This window comes from Fopius arisanus, unplaced genomic scaffold (assembly GCF_000806365.1).
Source record: "Fopius arisanus strain USDA-PBARC FA_bdor unplaced genomic scaffold, ASM80636v1 scaffold00030, whole genome shotgun sequence".
Taxonomy (NCBI): Eukaryota; Metazoa; Arthropoda; class Insecta; order Hymenoptera; family Braconidae; genus Fopius; species Fopius arisanus.
Window position 1 is genome coordinate 248,608 of NW_011887769.1, and position 24,309 is coordinate 272,916.

A 24,309-nucleotide genomic window follows, 5' to 3' on the forward strand; every position below is an offset into this window, starting at 1 on the left:
ACAAAAAATCCCAGAAATATACACAAAATTAAGAAACCAGATGAGAATTATGAATTTGATTAATTAAAAATATTTGAAAAGCAATAATTAATTTCGATTCCTAGTAATGAGCCGACCAATGTCTTCGTAAACCTTCGATTCCAAGTATAAAAATCTCATTGAGATGTCTGACCAATTACGTCCATTTCTCCTGGCAATAAAGCCCGCCCGTGAAATTACCGGACCAGCACGAGTGTAAAAATTAGGTGTATCGCGAGGTTATCGTGTCATTAATACCCTCTCACCAATCATGTTAATCCCCCACCCCCAATGCCAAAAAGTTTTTATTTTCCCGGCCGTCAAGCCCACGCTCGGTATATATGTTGGCATATAAACCGTGCTGAAGATGGCGTTCGTATTTAATTTACGATCGGCAGTAAACGTCCACCGATTCTAGAGCCAGGGGTGCGTCAGGGGTGCGCCGGGGGTTTATTCTACGCACAACGTTACTCCTGCCACCCCCTTCTACTTGCAAAAGACCTCCAGCTTCTGGAAGATATCCCCGGCGTTCTGGAGATGGTGGGAGGCCTCCTGTGAATTTAACGATCAAGGCGGACTCGGAAACCTTTGTTGACAACCACCCCAACTGTCGGGTTATTACCCCAAGAGGGTTACGAGCATCCACAAACTCCTCGCGCCAAATATTTCAGATTATCGTTTTTGGTAGACGTGTTACATCAAGTTTTTAACAACTGCCAGTTGTAATGCCATTCAGCACTGAATTTCTAACGACTCTGATATTATTCTAGGATTATAACTTTCAGAATTATAGCGAGCGATATTATTTTTCGGTGATAATTTTTTACTGAAATTTTTGTTACTCAATAAAGTACTTCATTCTTCAATGCAATTTTTACTCGGAAATGGTAAAAATTCCGGGAAAAATAAAAGAACACGCCTACATTTTTCCAGCAGTTTGAAAAAAATACCAGACGTAAAACCAAATGTTCTCCATTTTGTTCCAATAAAAACCCTTATTAACCCAAAAAACTCGGTTGCCCTTCGCCCATTCCTCCTCCATTCCCTAAAAGCCCTTCAGAAGTAAAAAAAACGAGGAAAATGTAGACTCTCCGAGGGGTGGAGGACTGTTTACCGCCCTTGGGACTGAGTTTGGGCTGCTGAGGAAGTTCTAACTCAGACGTTTAATGCCACTGGTGACTGGTCACAGGTCCCAGGACGATAAAGAGTGTTATATTGCCGATTGTAAAACGATACGTACGTGTGTAGAGTCGCCGTCACGCGGATTAGCCCGAGAATAATTGCTCTTACACTTGGCCCTCGAAAAACCAATGCACAAAGAAATGGAAAAAACAATCGAACCGCTTTATCTCTCCGATAGAATAAAATCCATGACTTATTCGCGTCCTTTTTCCCTTTTTAATTTCACTAATCTCTCTGGACTGGAGATTTACGGTGACATTGGAGCGATAAAAGCCCTCGAATGAGAGGGTAAAAACCACGGGGAAAAGTTTTCCCTTTGTCTGAGTCCTAGGACATTAGACAAGAGTGTGGAACACGCCAGTGACCCAGTCCTTTTCCCCGTTCCAACTGGGAACATCTCCCAGACAAAGAGATTCTCCTTGTGTACAAAAATAATCGATTGCACTCTTGTGGCACCCCTTCAACTTCACTGGAACGGAAGGAAGAGAAAGTTTTCTAGTATTTTTTTTCCCTCGGCCTGGGAACAAAGAGGGAGTTATAACGGCTCTCTGTGCATGTGGTCTAGGGTTCTGATCGTAAAGTGAGTTTATATGAAGATCGATTCGAGGTTCCGTTATATGTGTGATGAGAGGGTGGTGGTGATAAGGAATATTACGGGGCTTTACGAGAGGTTGTAATGATAGAATGAAATATATCCAGCTGAATTTGTACTGTTGGCTTGAAGGCCATCTTGTGGATGTCCCCGGAATATTTTTTTTTATGGGCCGGAGACTGGTACTGAGGAGGAAATGGGAGGGAAACGGAGACTTTTGCGTTTTCTGTCCTAGGATTTCCACAAAATCCACTGGCACATTAAGCCGCTTACTGCAAAGGAGATTACACAGTAATTGGTTGAAAATAGACGAAGGGGGGAGTGAATTTTTTATTCTCAGGGGGTGTTGAGTGCTCCGAGTGCACGTGTCACCGCAACCCTCTTGTTCATGCTAATTATGCAGCAACTTCCTGTTAGAATGTCGATTCCCATCACACATCATAGGATTTACACTTTTCGCTTGAATAGAGTAAAGAGAGTCAAGTAAAGAGAAATTTTTCAATTTTCTCTCTTCTAGTGAAAAGCCTTACATACTAATTATGAAATCATTTATTTAATTTCCGAGATTATTGCCTGGAAATAAACCTTTTGTCTATTTTTGAATTTGGATTGTTTTTTAATAAATTTTATGAAAAATGAATTATTAATAATGTAAATTATTGCATTATTGCGATTATTTTGCGAATTGTTTTTTTTAGCGGGAACATGCTCAGATGATGATAAAATGTGCTAATAGGGACTGGAGCTCGTGAGCTTTTTACCCGAAGAAAATGAACTCTCCACCGGAAGTGAAATGGCCCGTTGATGATGACCACCGCATAAAGAAATCATCATCGATTGCCGGGCGATTGAGTGATGACAATAGGCCATTGTTAGGTCGAAAACCAAGAGACGAAAATCAGTGCGGGTATTTGGGCTTTTGGGGGGAGGGTAAACACTGGTATACACTGCCACCGGAATTACGCATCGATTGCTCCGTCGCTCCTCGTCAAGGGGAGATACCACTCAATCGATACAGGGGAGAACTGACCGGTATACATATATCGATATATCGTTTGTGTACGAGTGCAGCACGGAAGCCTTCGGCTATTTCTAGATAACGCTCTACACTCTGCACTGCATGAGGGATTTTTTAATATTTTTTTATGTTCCTTTTGAGGGCTTTGTTTCGCGTCGGCTCGATTTTTCGTTTTTTTTTTTCAGGGGAGACTTGACATTGAAATAAAATCCACGGGGATTGAAACAACATTTCATGTTTTATTGGAGATCATTCTGTGAGATTATTTTGGGGGAATTAAATTGTTCCTGGCTGATAGAGAGGGAAGGGGATAGTGCCGCTCTGCTGGAGACATTTCAATCCATCCGGTTTTTTATGTCGGTTGATAAATAAATTGGCAGTCTCTCGGAGACGCAACCGAGCGAGTTTAATCGTAATTTGGGGTAAGAGACTTTTCCCCTCGTTTGGTATTTGTTCCTGAATTCTCTTCGGGAAATATTAATACCTGACGAACCACGTGTTTACCGGCTCGCTGGGTTGGAGTACGAGAAAAGCGGTTTAAAATCCGGGGGAGCCGCGGGTTTTCACTTGTTGAGAGGTGAAATTAATCAGTAACGACTCGCCCGAGTGTTGATTCGAGTTATTGTGGAATTTTAATTAAAATCTGCTCGTTGAATATTTTTCAGGGATGCTTCCGGTGTAATTAGTGGAAAACAGAAGTTGGTTGGTTCAAGGGGGAAAAATGTGCAAACACCGAGAGGGATTTTCGTTTTCAGAAAAAGCCACTCAGTTCTAGAATTTCTCTATAATTGAGTTACATTAAAAAAACTTGAAAGAAATTACTGAAAGAAAAATTAAGAAATTACTGGAAATTGTATAGAATATTGCAGGGAATGGATCTCTGAAGCTGCAGGCGGTTTTCCCCAAAAATTTAAGGGTAATCCCGATTTTTATGGCAAAGAAAACTGAAAATTACACAATTTCTTTCAATAACGAAATTTCTTGAAATTCCTGACAGGTTTAAATACAATAAAAATGTTCGGAAAGTATAACAGAAATTGAAAATAAAATGTAAAAAGGATGAAAATTATTGACACTTTGAGAGGTTATTGGGTTATTGATCTACATTTTTTGTCCAGGTTATTGTTAATTCTCAGTGCGTGAGCTTAACATGTTATCACGATAACCTGAAGAGGTTGCAGTACAAAAGATTGGTGAATAAATCTCTACGGAATCGCAACATAAATCGTGGTCGGCTCACTTTCCCTTTTACCCGTGGGTTAGTGAGAAAGCTCTCTCACTCACTTCACCCTCATCCACGGAAATCCCTTTGCTCAAGGCATTTGGCATTTGGGCGGTAGTTTGGAGAGACCTTTTGCACTCGGGAGGGCATCCTCCATGGTATCCCTTCGCTTCATTCGTCGACGACGTTCGCCTTGATTTACAGGCACGGCCTGCGGCTTCTCTTTCGGCTCTGATACCAAACAGCTTCCTCTCCTCGGCCATGGCAGCATCAACCTTCAGGCCTGGGGATTCTCCTTTTTCTACTAACCCCTCAAAAGAGGAGGGAATCGAGTCTGTCGTCGACGTTATTTCCGGAACGGGGCGGTGTGATGGATGCGAATATGAATAAAGTCGACTCAAAACCACTACGGGATACTCGCAACTCTCCCAAAAATTTCAAATTTATACAGGAGAAAATTTATTATCGTTAACTTTACCCTCACCTCCACATGTTTGATTCAACATTACATTATTTTACATTATTTTTTATAAGAATTATACAAAAATAGAGTATTTTTCATAAGTTCAAAAAATTAGAACTTGTTCTGATTGAGTGTAAATGTAATCACTGTAAAATGTAAAATTTTACGAAGAGTTCGTACATTACAAATTGAATGTTTGGGAAAGTTCCCTTCAATTTGGGAAGAGAGAGCTGTGCAATAGTCAGAAGTAAAGTAACTCAAGAACTGAATATCTCCCCAACCCTGGAATTAATACAATTCGTAACTGGATTCGAGCAGAAGTTGATGGGAAACACAAAGGACAGACTAGTTGGCAATTTTGCCGATTGATCGATTTCTGAGAGATTAGGAGGTGTCATCAGGGCGTGTCAGTAGGGCGATTTGACATCGAATTTCTTCTTGACACGGACCACAAAAACTGAAAGGACAGAGAGAAAAAAAAAAGCTCCATAGCTTCCGCATTATATATACCTCTCAATACGCCACCGTGATAGCGATAATTCGGGCTTTCAGAATGATCTTATCCTCGAAATTAATTCGTCGCTCAATATCGAAAGATGAATTATTTCCTCCCCTGGGTGCGCATCAGTGACTTCTGTATATTATTTCCCAGAAAAGCCGTAACTTATTCTCGACACAGGGATTCCCCGAGGATGGGCTGATAAAAATTTCAATGAAATATCTCGAGGGTAGAAAGTGCGTCGAGAGAGGAGGAGACGCTTTCGACTTCGCCCGAGACAACTGGAGCAGTCATAATTGCGACCCTTAATCCACCCTTAAATATTTTTAATCTTCCGTGTTGCCTCTTTTTGAGGGAAGAGAGCCCTTGAACCGCTCCCTCCTGAATATCGGAGAGATAGAATTCTGAAATAATGTTTCCTGTTGTATGTCAGCTTGAATTAAGCCGTTATTTTGCATCTGTACAAAGAGAAATATTCAACAAAATTTTCCTTTACTTTTTGTAATTGTATGGCGCAGTGGCGATTTAGACATTTTTAAGGTTGTTGTCGCGCAGAATTTTTTTTCGACAGTTTTCGTTTAAACCTTTATGGTGAATAGGTTGAAAAAATAGCTCCAAAATGAGCCCTTTCCGTTTGCAGTTGACCGTTTTGAACTTGAGATATAAATTTTTGAAATTCGAGTGATTTAACACGTGTTTAAATGGAGTTTCACCGATTAGAATTTTTTTTAAATCAACGGCTCGACAGTTTGAGAAATAAAAAAAAACTTGGAATACACATCGTGGGAGGAAATGCAGAACAAAAAATCAAATCGATTGACCGTTTGGTTTACGCAATATAATTATCGAAAATTCATAAATTTATATAATTTAAGATAGTTAAAATGGAAAATATATAGTTATGCTTTAACTATTCATGCACAATGCAATCAATCAAGTGAGACTATATACCGTCAAAAGATTGTGTTCTAAACTGGCCCGTTTTACAGCGAATAAACTTTTTATAGAGACTGTCGCGCGACAACAACCTTAACTGAAAATTGGAGTAAAAATTATATAAGAATCAGGAAAAAGTGAATTTTTTACGGAATTTTTACTCGGCGTTATGTCATTTTTACTTCGATATGCTGGTTAAGAAAATCTCTGAATCGCTGCATTACCTTAGGCGATAACAAACAGTTAGGGTAAATTTTATTAGAATTTTTTTTTCGTGTATCAGGAGAGAGTTGTGTGGAAAAATTGCCGATAGCTGATACAGCAATATATACATCGATTATTAAAACTTTCAGTGGTGTTTTTACGCCCATTTATGATAATTTTTAATCTATATTTCGAATTATAAAGTTTTTCGTGGGAAAGCCCGAAGTACGAAGCGGACGAGATTGTCAACATCTTTTAACTTTTTATTTGACGACAGCGATAAAATGTAAAGAACATCGAAGAAATGACTGTCCAATTTAGCAGTTGGAGATGCAACGAAAGTTACGAGCGTTACCAAAGCCCCGTCACATCATGGCCAGAAAAAGGACAAAATCCGCCCGTAAAATTGCACCTCTCTGTCGAGTATTGCAGGTTTTGCAGAAACACTCTCAACACTCACACTGCGGTAGAGGGGGTACGGGGGGGGGGGGTGATAAAGAAGCCCCTGCGAAGCTGCGACAATCCGCTAAAAATTCTTCCCTCGCCTTGTATTTTCACCGCCGCAAAACTTGGAAATAATGTCTGTATTATTGCGAATATAAAAGCTAATGTTCTGAAAAAAAAAATATATATATATTTTTTCTGGTTTACGACGGCTACAATGCGTTAATGTCCCCTATATGTGCTGCGCCTTTATTCTTCAATTGATTTATTCATCTTTGGGAGTGACGTAATAACGGATGGGGCAGAATAGAATGAAAGGTGCGGGATGAACTTCATATTTTTCATTCGTTTTATATAGGAAGTATAAAAAATGGAGTGAAATTGTGCGTAAACTCCATTGAAGAATGATTTCAGGAATGAAAATTAAAAAAATTGATTAAACCAAATACTTCGCAAAAATTCGTGGAATTCTAACAATTTTTAATTCAAATTCCAGCAAATTATTTATTTTCCATTAATTTCTGCTCAATAAATTACACGGGATAAAGTACTATATTAAAAGTTTTCGTCCGGACGAAAAAAAAAATTCAGAAAATTCTCTATAAAACCAAAAAATTCATATAACAATTCAGAAGATTAGAGGATTTTGTGAAATTTCAGTGTTTAAAGAGCGATGCGGAATTTTTCGTGACAGAGGAAAGGAGAAAATTTCATTCGGTGGGTTGCAACGGCCGCTGCTCGGTATAAAAAGGGCCGTAAAGCTCGGATGCTGTACACACGAGCGGTGTTAACTTTAACAGCAACTCCCGTGGGGTAACGAGAGTCCCGAGTTAAAAATGAGAAAAGAGGACGACTCAGCGATGAAGGGATTGCTGAGTGCATTATAAAGGAGCATCACAGGAGAAAGCATCGCGGGGGAATATGAGGCTTAAATAATCCCCCACCCCTCACCCCTCTAGGCTCGATCGAGTAAAGTAAAAGTCGTCACTTTTCATAAATTTCACGGTTATACTAGGTTTCGTTGTAACCTTGGACTTTCCATGAATTTCGAGCTTTTAAAACACTTCCCTTTTATTTTTTCTCCAGGTTTTATGATTTTTTTTAGACATTCGTTCTCGCTTTTTTATGTCTCGGAATGAAATCGACCCGCTTTTACGATCTCATACATTTTAGAGGTTTTTTCTAAGTGTTTTTCTTGCTGGGGAGAGGGTAAATTCTTGCGAATTAAATTTCAGCATTGTCAAATTCCAGCGTATGTTTAAATTGTAAGTTTATTTATAAAACAGGTGGGTCCGTTCATTAATACGTCCGGTAGATCTGTTTTTATTTCGTTGAATTTTCGCAAAGTTTCTTGAATTCCGACAGATTGTAATTCTATCGGCATAAGAAAATTTTCCTACTCAAACCCCAGCCGTATAATCAAAAGATAAATAGCAAGAAATAATTTCTGAGCTACGGCGAAGTGGGAGTTCCTCAGGCACGAGTGGAATTTAATTCCCCTCGTCCACGAGGATGTGTGAAGCAATTGTTTAATACTCAGTGGTCATTGAATTAGCGGATTGGTATGCAGTCGATGCCCTGGAGGTGAGTATGTATTGCATAGTTGAAATAAAAATGGAAATAACGAGGGAATGGGGGGGGGGGGGGGGGTTCCCCGGCACGCACGAGAATTCTTTGACCCCGCGATGGTGAGAGGATTATTCTTCACTTCGCCTGATGAATTCAATAATTTCCGCGCGATTTCTTAATCTTCCAGGCGGGCAACTGGCAATTACCTAGAATTAACAGTCTGAATAGGGATGCAATTTTTGGATAATTCTCTCCGAGGGAATCGGGATGAAGTCTCCGTGAAGTGAAAGACAGTTTGCCCTCGCAGGTATTGCAATAATTGGCTGTTTCTGAGTTACGACCCAAAGGGATCGTCGTAAAGTGGAAGCGTGTGCCTTTAACGATTGTCTGCTAGCTTCAACTAACCTGTCCTTTTTTTCGTGGTCGACCAAACCCTTATTTTTTCTTCTTCAGCTTTCCTCCTCTATTTTCCTCTTTATTGCTCTAGGAGCTGTCTCGATTAGATTTTTTTCCTTCCTCATGAGCTACTTTTTCATTGCATGTACGGGAGAAAAAAAAATCAAATCAAAAATCAAATAAACTTCCCATTTTTACACGATTCTTCATAACAATTTTTTATTTTAATAATCATGCACTGAGAAGTAAAAACCGTAATCAAGAGATTTTGTACTTTTCTGGAAAATTATGAGTAATGAAGTGGCAGCCAAGTCAAGCAGTTTTTGCATTAACATTTTTTTGCATTTGAGAAAACAAAACTTGTGAGTAAATTTAGTCAGCTACACTTCAATTGAAGAATCACGTGCATCATTTCTTGACAGAACCACTTCTTTTTTTAGAGATTCTTATCTATTTTCGAGTTGAAATTTTTTTGATAAAGTACAAGTAGTACAAAGTACTCTCAGTACAAGATATCGTTCCAATGGAAATTTGATTATCTGTTTGTTAGTGGAGGTAAAGAATCACCTTTTTGAAAAATCTTTTTTTTTTCCCCAGTGCATGTCAGGGAAATTTTGATCCTGAGCAGGTATATTATTCTTCTGAAAAATAAAAAAGTTTTTTCATTCGTGTTCTTTCCGAATTTGCGTTGCCTCAGACCATTTCGAAAATCGAAAGACAACATTCCGTACATCATCTCGTAAGTCGAGTCCCTCTCGTTCCACTGGAGAACCGGTATCTCTTCGAAAAGATCGCACGATCGCGTGATATTTCTGCCCTTCCCCCGTATTAATATTCGCATTACCGAAGAAAGAAAGTTTGAAAATTGCCGAGTCAACTCGATTCATTATCCTCCAACAAAGTAGTAATCAAATTGATCGGTATTTCTGTTTTGGCAATCGGCGAAACTCAATCAATACTTGAAGCAACGATGAGAGCGACGAATCCACTCGGGATTACTGAGTACAGTTGCATTTTTTTACGATAATACGCGATCGAACGGGACAGACCGCGTGCTTTTTCGTTATTCTCGTTCTTTTTCCTTTTTTTATCGAGAGAAACCGGCTGCTCGGTTTTGGTATCGCCTATATTCGATAAAGCAAACGAGAAACCGCACCTTGTAAAATCATCTTGAGTGGTCACATTTTACGCTCATTACTACTGTGCCCATGGTTTCGTTTCATTAAATCAAATTATTAAATTGATAACATTGATGCGGAGGGGACACATGTTCCTGATTCTAAAATTGAATGTACTCGATTTAATTATTGAAGGGAAACATTGGAAATTGGAAAGTGAAGTGAGCGGAATTGAATTAAAATTTAATTTATTTGAAAGAGTTGGCACAAATATTAATTATTAAATATTAATTAAAGACTAATATTTTCCATAAATTCAAATTCTAGAAATATTTCCCCTACTAAATAATCAATTTTCAAAGCCTAAGAACTGTGCGTGTCAAAAATAGAAAATATTGAGATTAAAAAAAAAATGTTTAAAAGATTGAATTTTCTCGTGATGTTGATAGTCAAAAAATGAATTGATTATAATTAAACAAACAGCACTAAGTTTCCTAAAAATAAAAGTAATTAACAAAATGGAAAACAGCATTGAGTGACGGATCCCGAAGAATCACGATTGCGTGACAGTGGACAACAGCTCAAGGGGAGACAATAAATATTATTCTACAGCAGTAATGTCAATTCTAGAATCTATATTAGTCCCCTTTAGTTGTTGTTACTCGAATGCCTGCATTTTAAACCCCTGACGACATTTCGCGCGCCTCATTGATCCGCAGATACAGTCTATTTATTCACACTCCTCTCAAGAATTTTTCCCTTATCGTACGGCTTCCATTAATCAATCCGACAGGAATCGTTAACACATTGTAGCGAACCTGTTTGGCGTTATTACCGTTGTTAATCATCGAATAAATAGTACATCGAGGATATCCAGTTGAATTTAATGGTAAAATACTTTCATTCCGCAATGTAATGCGAGTAATTATAATAATTAAACGTATTGTTATACCGAAATGAAATAGCGTTGAGCCATTTTTCACCAGCAACTGTTAATCCATTAATTAATCAATACCGAATTTATGATGTTTTATCGAGTGATTTTTTTTCTTCGTAAGCAATGGGCATTGCAATTGCTCTGTACAGCACACGCGATTCACCGCCGAGAGCACTGCGTTTTGATTATTATTATTTTTCTCGTTAACAACTCTCCGTGCATGCCCATAGTACACAGCACGAAAAAGGATTATTATGGGAATAATATAATGAATTAGCGGGTTTGCACGGGAGGATGTTTCTCGACACGGTTCTGCGGGTGTTTTAATTAATTTCCCCGTTTTTTTATTGTGCAGAGAGAAAAATACGAAGCTGAAGTTATAAAATTTTTAACAGAGAAATTTTCTTCAGTAATCGTTTTCTTTGAAAACATCTGATGAATTCTACAATCAGAAATTCATAAATTCATTTTAATCGCTGGAACATGTATTTGTTTGTTCAATTCAATTTGTTTGACAATTATGTTGAAATCTCTTGTAATTATTACATAAAAATAATATAATACAAACAAAAGATTTCAACATAATTGTCAAACGAATTGAATTACAAACAAATTTGTATTTTTATTTGTATTTGTTTTGTGTTATTACCTAAACGAATATTAAATCGATCATTGTCAATATATATTTATAATAAACAAGTGGGAATTAATTTCTCTTTAATTAAATATAGTATAGTTATTTTTGCAAATAAATTAGCAGTATATTTCCGACTGTTTGGTTTAAAATATAATCGAATGAATTTGGAACATAATAGATAAAGAAAACTAGAATGAAAGATTTACAAAAAATTATATCAACACATATGGCTATGGTGATTTTTGATTGATTTGATTTGATTTGATCTCCGTTTAGAAATATAATATTCTAGGACAGGCCCAGAATTCCAATATTTCCAAAGTCCAAATTTTTAACAATCTTTCTTATATCTCGATATATCTGCTATTGCTATTATTTCCATCTTCCAATTCTGCCCACCGAAATAAATGTTTTAAACTATTACTGAAATATTGCGTAACATTTTTATTTCAGTTGTCGTGAAAAAATTCAGTATTGAAAAAACGAAAAAATCCTACAAATTGAATTGCATTTCAACTAATATCGACGACTAGGAATCAACAATACTGACTTTGAAGAATTATTCAATTGCACAGATTGATTAGGGCCCAATCAGAGATGAAGTTTGAAAAAATTGCATCCTACATTGGATGATGTAATGGTCACACATAATAATCTTATTAAAAATACAAACCGTGAATATGAACGATTACAAAGTCTCTATTGGGAAGTAAAAACTAATTGAAGTGATAAAATCGTCATCATTTTGTTGATAGCACTTGTATACGGGTGGACGGGAAAAAAATATTGAAAATTTACGGAACTGTAAATTCTCCGATTTTATTTCAATTTTGAAAGTGCATGCGGGTAACACAAGTGGAAATGCAACCGACAGAAACCGGTAATTGATACCTTGAGAGCACGAATACATTATCGCCAAGGAAATGAATACACAAGTGAATAGTATGTCGTTGAATTGACACAATACTTTCTCAATGGCAGTTTGAATTTATGATTTATGCAAAAATAGTAGTAATGAAAAATGACGAAATTGTGTGGTGTAAAATGGGTTGAGGAAAAGTGATCGAGTGCGGAAGCGAGTAAATTGCATGATAGCAATCAATTACGGAGAAAATTGTGCCGAGTGGAGTTAATATTTGAATAGAAAAAATATCTTAACCCAGCTTTGTAAAATATCAATAAGTGCACGGAGATCTATCCGGATGTAAGAATTTTGCAAGCAATTATTGGAAAAACATTAATGTTAATATTAATGTGAATATTTTTCAAATATATGAATCCAAAGACAAATAACATTCAAAAGAATGAAAAATGATAAATTATGTATAGTTCAGTTTTGAAATATTTATATATTGTTCACAAGAGGAATAATTTATGTGTGTGAGTTTTTTAAAGATGGAATCACGAGAGGGGGAGATATTTAATTAGCGAAAAGTTTTTATCTCTAGGTGAACTAAGCAGGTGAGAGAGCAATGGACTAGAGTAGACAGTGAGGACAGTGAGGACAGTGAGGACTTCCAAGTGGCACTCCCTGTCTGCTCGACCCACACATGTTCTATCTCCCAGAGGCTGATATTATTGCGGGCCCCGAGGCCCATGCATCACCCTCGAGACTCACCCAGACGTGAGATTCTCTCTCGTCCCACACGACATTTCCCTCGGTGAAAAAAAAATAAAAGCAAAATGCGAAATCAAATTATCAACATCCTGAGGTCCATTCACTCGCTTCATCGACATCAGGATGATGAAAGTCATTGATGCATCAGGGCTCTTTCCACCGGGATTAATTGACAGAAGAAATTCGGCAATTAATGAGGGGGCAATCGTTCTAGAGGGTCACAATTAACTGAGAGAGGAACACGGAGGGACATCCCGTGATGTGGAGTTCAGGTTTGGGGGACACGCAATCTTTACGGTCCATCTCTTTCGACCGTAATAAATCATGACTCGATTACGAAGATCGTTTCGCAACACCCACGATTGGGCGACTTTTGTAACCCACAGAGGTGGACAGCACCGGCTGGAAAAACGGGTTCATCCATGCCGATTTTAACGTGTATGGGTTTTTTTTATCTTGCTCATTCTCCAGTCGTGGGTCGAAAATCGTCTGATTGCGTAACGCTGAACGGGATAGGGTGAGCTGTGGTTATTGCCACAAATTTTGTTATGGCAGAGAGGATTCGCCTTTTTTTTTTATTGAAGCTGTTTTTTTACTGCTAGGCAATTACTCCTCCTTCCGTGTTTAGATGACTAACATTTGGTTTGAGACTCTTCACATAATACTTTAATTTAATCATATATCAATCATTCCATTCGCAACTTCCACCGATTGGCTCCTAAATGACCTATCTTCCAAAACCAAAAAGTTTTTCGATTATTATTAAAGAATAATGATTCCACTTCATTGATCTCAGGTTTAATAGACTCAGTGTTCTCTTGAATTCATTTTATATGAAATCATAAGCAATATCCAACTTGTTTTCTTTTCATTTCAGCTAAAATTTTCTTGAATTGGGTTTGAGACTTGCGAAAAAAGGTGGATGAAAATGGCAAGTAAGCATAAGAAAAATTGGTAAAAAAATATAAATTCTGTGTGCAATTTTAACGCACAGACAAAAGAAGATGCGATGATTTTTTTTACGAGTTCCGAAGAGGAATAAAAACCTGAAGATGGAACATTACCCCAGGGTAATAATGAAACTTAAGAGATAAGACCCCATCGAATGGTGGTGGTCAAGGGTCGAGTAGAATTAGTAGGGACTATTTTCATTATTCGCCCACCCTCAAGCATATATTCCCAAGAATTCTGTACTCTAGGGGGAGACAAAGGTAAAGATCACTCTCCCCTGTTTCCGAGGCCTTCAGATATCCCTCGCCTCAATGATCATCGCGCTAATAGCCAGTGAATTTCAGTCCCCTGATCACTGAACCCCACAACTTCGTCCCAAAGACCGACATCCTCCGGTGTAATAACCGTCCAGAGAAATTGAATATTTCAAAGCCGTTAATCACGAATTTTTCCTTATCTGTCAGCTGGTATGTGCATTGGGTCTAAATGGGCTCGGATCACCTGTTGCCTTGACGTAATCTCAGATCCTTGAATGTAACTCACCTGCAATCAGAAAATAAACAAGAGTCATGAGGTTGATGCGGATTAATGGAGAGTCGGTTTGTTAATATCTTTTGAAATGGTGAAATATTCAATTCTCAACGTCACGTTTTGCCGTTGCGAAATATCCGCAATTGCGGTCACAGGGATGATGAAGATATGTACATATTAAGAATATCTATCTTACCAAAAAATATTTTAAAATATCTAATTTCATACGTGGAAATTAACAGAACTTGATTTTTGTCATGAAATGAATTTTATTTGATCTAATGTATCAGAATTAGAGTAAATTAAAAATTCATATTAGATAAGAATCTTTTTTTTTTAAATCAGTAATTTTTTTTATTTACATTCAGGGAAAATTTAACGTACCCAGAAATAAACAAGATTATCTTTCCTTTTTTTCGGTCTGTTTGTCGAGAATTACGTAACCTAGTATTAATTTATTTCCTTCATCTGCCAATTTCGTTCCTCAATTTGTTGACTAAAGGAAAGCGACAGCTCGGAAACACGCAAAGGCTCCGTCTTTTCCAAGAAGAGCATCGATATTTCCACCGAATTGCCGTGTTCACCAGACGTGTTTTTTTTGGCACACGCAAAAACCTCGAGGAACGCGTTTCCTTTGTTCCGTCACCTTCCACCCCATAGTATAGGGGAATTAGATTTCACCGCAACACGGATAAAAATCTCCAATTGTTAACCCCTGAACCGAGCCAGACCCAATACTTTACCATGAACGCGTTGATTATCTAAAAAGAAAATACGAAACTGTAAAAAAATCCCGAATTTACGCCATGAGATGAACCGCTTCTTCGCGAATTTTCAATATCTTCGGAGTGAACGACGGGATTTGTGCGGGTCCTAGCCGATTTTAAAGCCAGAAAGAATCCCTCGGAAATAAAAGAAAAGTCGGTAAAATTCACTCAGCCGATTTGGAGATATTGACGCTTGAAAGTGGTGAGTTCTAGGTGGAGGAAGAACGGAGGGAGCGACTGCTCTATGTAATCTCACAGCTACCAGTAATTAGCGAAATTTGCATATCTCTTGTATTAACGCTCACCCGAGGACAATTTGCATGGGAATGGCCACCGCCTCTCGCATCCCTAAAAAGAATATCCCCCGAAAATCGTAAATAAACGGAGTGTTTACGAGAACGAGGAGTCTTTATCTCCTGATGAGGTTCCAGACTCAAAGAAACTTTGTACCTAAACTCGGGGCGAATTCACCGTCATTAAGGGCCGTTGAGTTACTGTTTAAAGTATTTTAATCTCCTTAGTCGAATGCTGAAGGGAGAATTGAGTTTGAAAATGTCTTTTGAAGTGAATGAACTGAACGAATTTTGCCAATTCGTTTGCACTCGTGTCGGTGGTGAAATTTCATTTAGAATGAATACTGTAATGAGGAAAATGAGGGGTGACATTTTGGGGTGAAGACAATTTTCTCGTGTTGGAAGGTCGGACTATTCTACCAGCAAGTGGACACTTTCACTTCTGTTTTAACGATTAAAGCAGGGAGAAGTCTTGGAGAAGGCATACGACAATACCTCGTTAGGTTAATGTCAATTGCGTGGGCGTGTGGACCATCAGAAGTTGTTGTACGTCAGTTGAGGAAATTTTCCGCTTTTGAGTTTTGTAATGTAATTGTAATGAGAACTTTGGGCAGCACTTTATCCTCCAATTATCAGTTTAATATTTGCCAGAGCATGAAATTCTTTCTACTGTCGATGTGAAATCTTATTCAAAAATTAATGAGGTGTTTGAAAATTTCCATTATATTCAACTTACTCCCAAATTCTCTTGAATTTACAGGAAATTTTGACATTTCTCTGGGACAATTTATCCCCGGAATTCACTCGCCCTAAAATAATCACAGGGTTTGCTCCTAACAAACGTATTTTCCTTGCTCACACAACCCCTCAATCCCTCCAAGTTTAATTTCCCAATGGTATATGTTTGAAAAAGAAGTCTCAATAATTTATGAACGACTTGAAATGAGAAAAACCCGCAGTGTTATGGCACCTCACGGTGGCTCCACCCGTTTCATTACCGATGTAATCGAAAAATCTTTATCACCAGCTCGCTGTGCGTCGTTACGGATGAAAAAAAAAGAAAAGAAAAGAAAAAGATAGCGGGGCGGTGGATGTAAACGTAACCCCGGGAAAATTTCAGTGTGGATGGAGGCGCGGGCGGGGTAATGAAATTTAAAAGCACCCTCCGGAAACTTTGGCAAGATGGAGGGGCAACACCCCATTAGCAATAAACCAGGTACCTAAACCTGGTGCTGGAGCTTGTTTTCTTACGCCATTGCGAAGATACCTTCGGGTGAAAGAGGGAGGATAAAGGTTGATTATTTTGTCGGGGCTTCATGTTTCAATCTTCGATTACGGATTCGCAGGGATTCAATAAGATGGAAGGGAAAATAAGAGTTTCAAACAAAATTACGTAATAACTTATCATTTCTCGTTAAATCAACTTTACTGAGTTAATTCTTTTTCTCATCTTTTAATTCTGGTTCTATTGTGAAAAACTACGTACTTCTTGAGATTTTTGAAAATATCTCCGAAATAAAGAGAGATGGAGAAATGATTATCAAGAGCTTTTTTGTAGATCTTATGGGAAACTATGAAAAAGGTTATAATAAAAATCCCCCTAGCTCCGTTCGTCTCAGAGAGAGAGCGTCCACTGAAAAAATATTTTATATTACTTCACTGTACCGCCTCGATTAATTTAATAACAAATAACTAATAAAATATTTTAATATTACTTTTTCTAATTGATTTTTTCTTCAGTTTTTGTTAATATATATAACGGTTGGATTTGGGTAAATTGAGTTTTATATATGATTTTATCAATAAAATACAATTCAACAATTCAATACAGAATTAGGAAATGGACGCGTTTTGTTCGTTGGATTTCCAGCCACAAACTATTAAACACAATACACAGAACTATGTTATGAATGTATTATCTATCTTGAGATATATGGAAATATAACAGAAAATGATTAGTCTATTTGCATAAGTCAACATAATCGCGATACGTTCAGGTTTGAGCGGGAAATTTGAATAGAGCGTGCGTAGCACACAATCGATCTTGTATATTTAAATTGCTGGAAGTTTGTCGGAGCAAAAGCTCATTACTGGGGTTTCATGGAAAAGGACTGAAATTGGCAGACAACATTCACGAATGAGGCGGTGGGCACGTCATGGAACAATGTATAGAAATGGGAATGCCGGTAGATTCGGAGTTTATCGGTGTCTGAGGGCCCGGAGGGAAGTTTAAAGGACACGCTCTCGTGAACCCGAACATAACCTGGGCTCGGTCCTGGGATGGAAGCGCTAACAAAGACAAAGCAAATATTCAGGGAGAGTTTTACGATTCCAGGGAGATTAACTTGTGTCATAAAACATGTGTGATATGTCTTACTATCGTCCGAAAAACGACGAAATAAAAAAAAATTTGGCTCAATTAAATAAGTTCTGTGAGTGAATAGAAATTCTCCAGGGAAAATCTTATGCTAGTGTCCTAGAGGAGTTGACATGAAACTTTCACATTAAATCGGGGAAAATGGAATATTTTTACTACAATATCAGGGTAAAGGTAAATAAATTATTATTTTTCTTGTTAAACCGTTCTAAAACTTTGTCTCGTTGTAGGAAAGGTCGAAATGAAAATACGTAATTGTGTATTCTTGCGAATGAAGTCACGTACCGAATTGAAAGCAAAAGTGGAATTGCGTCGAATGATTCCCCAGTTTTTTTTCGGATTTTCCCCAGACTTTTTCGTCATCTATCCTGTTGTAATTAAAGCTCTCCTTTAATTCCCACCCGAGAATGACATTCCCCTCCGTATAAAAAGAATTCCAATCACGAACTCTTTTTTCCCCGGGTTCTGCAAGTCACGACAATAAAATTGACTTATCGCCGAGTCGGCATGAAGATATTCAACCAACCCTTCTGCTCGGAATATAACAGTCGGGGAATGAAGAGAGTTCAAAATAAGAGTTGGCTGCGGGATAATGAAATTAATTGGTGGGATGTCGCGGCCTCCTTAAACGGGGTTGGACCTATCGCCCCCTTTTCCCCAAAAAAAAACCCTGTGTACATTCTACTTTTAACATTTGCATTGTAAAGAAGCGCCGATAATAATTTTGGTTAACGAACCGAGGGAGAGTGCTCTGGATGGAGGGGCAATGACGAATAAAATTTTCAAGCAATTAATGCTTTTCAGGAGTGGCAAGGGTTTCAAGGACTGGAGGTTCATTAATCCCGTCATGAATTCGACATCTTCATTATTATCATTGTTTCTTCACTCGAAATTAATTTAGACGAAATCATATATCACAGAGAAACATTCCACAATAATTACAGCGAAACTGGTGTTAATACAAAAATAAGGATTAAAATAAATAAATGTCACCGGTTCGGCAAGAATTCTAAAGTCTAGTCTAAAGAATTATTATTCTTACGTTCTCTAATTACAATTGTAAGTTGTCTAGACTCTAGAATATTATGAAACGTGTAAAATAACGTTTTTGGATCATGCCTGTGTGTATGTGCTGGAAAATTCGAAATTTTGAAAATAAATTTTTAGAAAATTCAACATAAATACGATAAAATTTATCGCAAAAATCAAAAATCATTAATCTTCATTCTGCCACACTGTTTCAGCTCGACGGGTCCAGTAGTTCCTGAAATCGGTACATAGAAATTTCTTTCAATTTCATTTTTCCTCATTATCTCAAAAACTACTGGACGGATTTCAATTTTTGTCTAATATCTCCATTTTTCGGTGTTATCATCGGAAACTTTGTCAACACGAGAGATGACCAAAAAATATTTTCATTTTTCCGTTTTTAATATATTTTCAGTATTCTATAATCAATAACATGGTGAAAAATTTAGATAGCAAGTTGAAATTGGTATGATCTTAGCTTTGATTATATTAGAAATTAGAAAATTGATTTCGTCTCAAAGTTCGTTAATGTTTTCTTAATTTTTCATCATTATGTGATGGTTTAAAATTTATGTTTAGTGCTAATCATCTTAGGTATTGGGTCTGATTTATGGGAATATAATGCAAACCATTTCAAAGGTTCAAGCTTATTTTACAATGATGTTTAAATTTTTTAATTCCATTGATTTGCTCAAAAGTTATTGATAATAATGTGTTGAATTTCACATGTCACGAGTTGAAAAAGTAATTCCGTTCAAATAAAATCTATAATAACTCTTGTTTTCCTGGCAAATATTCCTGGATTTCATTTTTTTTTTATACAAACTCATTGAATATGTAATGAGAAATATCAAAGAGAAAATAAAAGTTATAGAAAAAAAGTTTGATATTGAATTTTTTATAAACATAAAAGTGTTTAGATTTAATTAAATGCAGAGTAGTTAGCACCAAACTATTGTATAGTACTGGAAAAATTTCAGGGTAAATTTGAGGACAAATTTTTGTGTGTGCACAGTGATATTTTTCAGGCTTTAACGATCGAAAGGGTTTAGTGCAGATAATAAAATAGTTTATTTACACAAATAAGTTTGAAATGTTTTTGAATGGTTTTTCCCAGAGCTTTGTTCTCTACCTCTCGCTATCAACTTTTGGCGAGTGAATGGGTGAAAACATGAAATCAATTCCCACCGAAAATCCAATCGGAAATGAACACGGCGCTTTATTGAATATCCATTTACCAAATTTTTTCGATTCTCTGTGGGTTTTTCAGTTTAAAAAATGAGACAATGAGCGGGCGATAATATTCAATTTCCCTAGTGAATGAGAGCGAAATTCATTGGCATACGTCGAGGAAATGTTGTCTGTATGTTGTTAGCAGGTTGTCGTTTGTCGTTTGTCGTTTGTAGGGGTTGTGGTGAGGGTAGGGCCCCTATGGTTTGATACTGCCGACGAAACCCTCCACCCCAACGGGTTTTGTTGCGTTGAGTTGCCGGCTGTACGTGACAGTATCTGGCAACGACGCCATTTGCTGTACTTCACTCGAATCACCCTTCATGAAGTATAAATGTACAAACTACCAACGGAGGAGTTCTCTCGCGGCTCAAACGCCAAACAATTCCAAAATGATGGGTTGTGTCAGATAAAGTTCTCCGCAAAACGGAAACAACAAGTCGTTGCTCTCACGAGCATGAAAAACCATGGGGTATTAATGGGGAATTACCATTTTTTAATTCTCAACATTTTCCAGTTTTCAACCCACGAAAATCACACGGAGGAACACTTTCGAGGAAAATTCTGCATCACTAGAAGATTTTCCTCTATGGTGATTATATTAGAAATTGGTGTTTATGGCTGTGCAAAGTTTAGAGCCGAATCGCCGCAATTTTTTCCGGTGAAAATTCGTAAAAATAAAAGGAAATGAGTTATCACGCTATACTTTCTCAACTTTAATCTGCATGCGGTTTTGGTATTCGATGGATATCTCCATTTGCGGGGGAAATGGTAAAATTTGATTTCGCGTTTTTAATGGATAAACACGAGAGCTACAAAAAGGGTCGATATGGTTATTACGCTATCAGGTGATCTCGAAATATCGCCTGAAAAATAAAAATTTCGAGGTGAATATTTCCCTGTGAACTGAGGATTAAATCGACAGGATATAAATTTAACTTGGCATTTTAATTACAGACTTTGCGCGAGAGGGACTATAAAACACTTTGTCCGATCGAAGCGAAAAATCTTGATAACCGTAATTTGTTTCCCGAAAGGAATAAAAACGATATGATAAAGATGAGGGCTGATCTTTCGGTGTGATAATACTGTTACCCAAAAAATTGTCGGCTTCACGTGAAGTGGAATAATAAAGTAAGAACGGGGTCACAAACCGGATGTGTATTTCCGGCCTGCCAAAATACCAAATGCACCTATGCGAAGTGCATAATGTTCAGTGTGTTCACAATGCAGTCTGCTGGGTAGACACCGTGACGCCGAAATAAGAATATGAACAAAAAAAAAACAACCCAGTCCTTTTCTCAGTGCGTATTTCGGGTGAATTGGGGTGGAGTACACGTTCTCAACTCCCGCTTCACCCATTAATCACAGTGAATCAGGGATTTGTCGGGAAGCAGATTTCCTCTGTAACTCACTGCATGACGCACGCAAATGCTAGTACTATTTTTCATAACCTCGAGGTACCGCGAATACTTGCGTTAAGATCAAAGAGAAAATACTCTTCCAACTTATGAAATTTTATTTTGCACGCGGAGAAAAAACGCTTCACTTTTCGGAGAATCATCCCGGTTTTTAGAGATTTTTTCACTGAATTCTGCATCAGTGTTATGAGTTTCTTGAGTTCTCAGTTATAAAGTCGTCTGATTTTTCAATTATATCTGTTTATACATTTCTCATTTATCTTGAAACTTCAACATCAAATATAATTGAATTTTTAATTTGAAAATTCAGGGAAATAATTGCTTGAATTTTCTACTTTCAGACCAAACTGTTCAATAAATAACCAAATTGATTAATGAAGAATTGCCATGAAATTTCATATCACTTTGTAGTTGTTAAAAATTTCAAATGTAATGTTTCAATACTGTAGCGACTACAATCCTAAAATTCAAGACTTAAATATTCATGACAAGAATTTCGATTATACTGTTTTTAAATTAAAATTTTTCATCATCAGAGATATCCTCAATTAATAATAATTTGTAAAATAAAAAAAGATAAGATTGTCTTTTTTAGGTTCAGTTCAGAAAATAAAAACGAAAACTTCTGCCAGTGAAGAGAATTTTTTCTCTCAAAAAATGACTTTTCTCTCATGCCCGCGAAAATTGAAAAATTGAATTGAAATATGATCTGAAATGACACCCCGTGTCCCGGGAATTTGCATTAGAACCACGTCTGGGTATGAAATACGAGAAGAAAGTGTAGAAAGGGTGAAAAAAAAGGTCGAGGTAAAAGCGTCCCGCAAACATCCCTTTGTCTCGAGTGAGGGCTCGCCGAATTTAATTAGCAATAGCGACTTTTCCCCACCGGTTCGTGCACTGACCCCTGGCCATTAAAAAAATGGTAAATATTCGCCAGCACCTGTCGGGAGAGGAACTAAAGCCCCGCGACACATCCGACATCACCTCCAAGTGATTTTCAATCATCGCGAGGTGCATGAATAATGGATTTTTTTTTTCCCGTTGGAACGGGGGATGCGCTGTAACCACACGTCTAAGTGACACGATTATCCCACCGTGAATATAGCAACTGTGTATTCAAATGATTAAGTGCATGCATCGAGCAAATTGCAAAGTCACGCGCCTGGAACGGGAGTTGGTGGCATCGAAAAAACATTTGTGTGACCGGTTCACGTGAGATATCTAACAAATGTGTAGAACACGCGATTCCCAAACACACGAAATAGGCATTTTATTAAATAGAAAGTTACTATTTTTCCAACTATTTCCGCGGAATTTCTCGTGTCGTTAATCCTTGGCTTGATCAATACTCTTCAATCACTACTTTCTGCTGCTCCTCCATCACAGAAAAAATCATAAACCAATAAATAAATCGAGTTTTCAGTGTAACTGAAAAAAAATTGTGATATTAATTTGATATCAGAAGTGGCCGGATTAAATAATTGAAGCACATGTAGCAATAATCGAGTTATTGTATTGGGAAAAATTTGAAAAAATATAAATAATATTTACATGCCATTCTAACTCAAATTTTTTGATCTTCAAAATAACTTCAGTTGGATGTGACTTAGTTAATTTTTTTTGTAGAATTGTTGGGGTTTTCATTCTTCACCGTTACGTCGCGCTCTAAAATTCCCGTTTAGTGCTAATTATCGTAGAATTTGATTCAATTTATGGGGATATATTGTATAGCATTTTAAAGACATTAACAAGCTTTGTAGGATACCGCCCAGATTTGTTACATTCGTCACTTCCACTAAAAATATAAGTCCGTTTGAATAAAATCCATAATAACCCTTTTTCTCCTCCCGAGTACTCATGTATTTTATTGTCATGTAGAAACTCATCGAATATGTGATTCAAAACAGGAAAGATCAAATAATTATTATTGAATCTAATTGATTATCTAATAATGATTTTTTTTCACCAATTAAATGTATTCATTGTAGGACATCAACATGAAATTCATTAGATTTAATTTGATTGATTTAATGAGTAAGTAATGAATGATGATGATGACCTTTATTTTCTCCTAGGAAGTATGGATTATTTCTGAAAAATTAGGAATAGATATGCATAGATAGTCCAGGGCGGAAAACACTTTTTCTCTACATAATTGAGAAAACGTTTAGAGCATGAAGAATAGCTTTAGTGTCACAAGGCCATGGAAGAGGTCAGGATATCTTTCGATAAGAGGACAAGTAACCGATACAACACAATCCACTCTATTCTTTCTCCAAGACGATAAAGCTTACATATTTTTTCCCGACATTTTATGCAACTCTATCGGGATTTTTTTCTCATGACGATCGAGTAATGCGTTCGATAACGCACGCTCTTTAAAAGATAGCGGTTGTTGCAGTGTTGCTTTTATCAGTGGGGTAATATTCCAGTGGTAATTTTTTTTTTGTCGACACTTTGGCAGTTCCTTTCGCTGGCGCTCGCCGCGGGGCCGGCGATTTATCGCGTTCTGTGTTTTTATTTTTGGCAACTGCAGTCGCTTGCAGTTGAAAACATGAACGTCGTAAAATGTGATAGTGAGAAAGCATAACCCGATAACCCCAACGTCATCCGGTTATTCAATTGCTTGAGGTTTCATACGGAGAAAATAGTTTAGGAGAAATTACATGACGATTCATGTAATCGGAAGGCTAAATCTATAGCTTCATAATTTTTACGTAAATTCGAGAGATGAAAAGGTCCTTTTCAGTCTGTCAACTTCAATGAGTTGAAATGCTACAGTTGTTAATTTTTTGGAAAAAAATTAATAGTTTAGGAGTTGAAAATTTTACTCTCCTCGGAGTAGTTTTACGGACGA

At 37.2% G+C, this 24,309-nt stretch overlaps 1 protein-coding gene across 2 annotated transcripts in view; it reads right to left on the reverse strand.

The window, feature by feature from the left end:
• heca (headcase) overlaps window positions 1-24,309 on the reverse strand; it is a 97,614-nt gene that overhangs the window by 6,021 nt on the left and 67,284 nt on the right. The window lies entirely within an intron of this gene.